At 33.4% G+C, this 1,895-nt stretch overlaps 1 long non-coding RNA gene across 2 annotated transcripts in view; it reads left to right on the top strand.

Moving 5' to 3' along the window:
- LOC107660508 (uncharacterized) overlaps positions 1 to 1,895 on the top strand; it is a 23,221-nt gene that overhangs the window by 12,168 nt on the left and 9,158 nt on the right. The window lies entirely within an intron of this gene.

The raw sequence follows: 1,895 nt of genomic DNA, 5'->3' as shown, positions 1-1,895 counted from the left end.
AGGTAGATCTTGTCTTTCATAAAGGCCGAGGTCAGGGATCTTGGGCCTAAAAAGGTTGGTGACCACTGGTCTATAGTGTACATGTTGTGTAGCATGTCTATTTTATGGTTCAGAAGAGCTCATGAGCACCCCATGTGGCCATGTTGACTACTAACCGGCGTCACCAATGTGTGGACTTTGAGAAGGGCCAGGTGCCATTTGGGACAGGGCCATTGGCAATAGTCAAAGAATATCAGTAGCATTCATTTTAACTATAGTACTTGGATTGCAAATGTTTTTTAAAGTTTGTTGAAAGAATACAATTCATTTGTGTACCATTGTTCATGAGTACGTCATAGTCTGCATTTTTCCATCTCTGAAAAGGCCAGAAATTTTGTACGTTTTAATTTGTACTGTTATATTGGATGCTTGATTCTCAGTGTTTCCCAGAGCGGACAAGAAACACTTATTGTTTGATATTGAGATTCTGATGAGGTTTTAATGGCAGCCTCATGGAAAACCCTTCTATTAGACCTGTGCATTTCTTCATATGTCCATATGGAGACGGCATGAACAGGAAATGGCATGCATTCCTTTTGTCCGATTCAAAAATAAACTCCAGTGTGCACTTCCTGCAGAGGCGTTGAGAAGAGAGAAAAAAGGTGAAGAGGGAAAAGAACAGAAGCAGAGGAAATAAAGAGTGTAGTGTTAAACTTAAATGGGCTCCGTTACACTCAAGGGTCTCCGCTGTGATTCGATGAATCCTCGTGTGGTGGTGTTGGCTTGTAAATCACACACCATGTTTCCTTCTTTTGTGAGGAAGATTAAAGCTCTTTGTGTTGCCACATACATCCCTGCAGTTCTGCACTTCCTGTCAGCAAGACATGTGATTGTTTGAACAGTGTGTGAGGTTGCCATTTGTCATAGGCATTGTGAATTTTTGCGACAGCCCTGCTTCCACCTTCTGCTGCCTTCTGGAAAGTTCACCTGAGGCTGTGTGAGACATGTCCTGGCATGAGGTCGTTTATTGAATATTCATGGTTTACAAAGACTAATGGTACAAAGACTGAAAAGGTGCTTCAGATTTCATATATCTGTAATGATTTTTCACTAGCTGGATAAGCTTACAAACCTGTTTGTTAAATTCGGTTGCCTGCTTTGTTTCTCGAGCTTTAAGACATGATTTTGATATTGGTACTTTTTTACAATTTAATTTGTGTCCTATATGGAGAAAAAAATGCATTGTGTTTACAGAGTAAGATAATTATGGCTATATTAACAATGTTTTGCTGATTACATAAAATTAGGCAACATCTTAACATAATTTCTCTGGTTTAAAGTTTGATTCATCTAACTTTTTCAGATAATGCAAATGAAACAGTGAATCAAAGATTTTCATGAACGTCCCACTTTCTATGGGGACTATTATTTGCTGCATTGATGCATATAATTCAATGCTGTTTTTGTTAAATAAAACTAATTAAATAATAAATAATTTAAATACAATAAAATATAAATATAAATATTAGAGGAAAATGATGCAACTAGCTGAAATAATTTTAAGCTATAATAATACTAAAACTAAAACTGAAATTAAAAAAGGCATAGGCATAAGGCATAAAAAAATTACTAAAATTTAAAACTGAAAATATTAAAATATTATTATAAAAAATAGCAATAAATATGATAATAGAATATAAATAATACAGAAATATCACTGATATAAATAAAAATATTATCTTTCTTTAGTTTAGTTTACAGCTATGTGGACAACCAGCCTTTATTATTTTTAACTTTTGTTTTTTGCTTTTTTTTTTTTTATATATATATATATATTTTTTTATATTTTTTTTTTTTACAAATAATTGCATTACAAATGACCATGTGCATAAACTTTAAATTACCATTGTAATATT

This window comes from Sinocyclocheilus anshuiensis, unplaced genomic scaffold (genome assembly GCF_001515605.1).
Source record: "Sinocyclocheilus anshuiensis isolate Anshui unplaced genomic scaffold, SAMN03320099.WGS_v1.1 scaffold850, whole genome shotgun sequence".
NCBI lineage: Eukaryota > Metazoa > Chordata > Actinopteri > Cypriniformes > Cyprinidae > Sinocyclocheilus > Sinocyclocheilus anshuiensis.
This window is presented reverse-complemented; position numbering and strand designations above follow the sequence as displayed.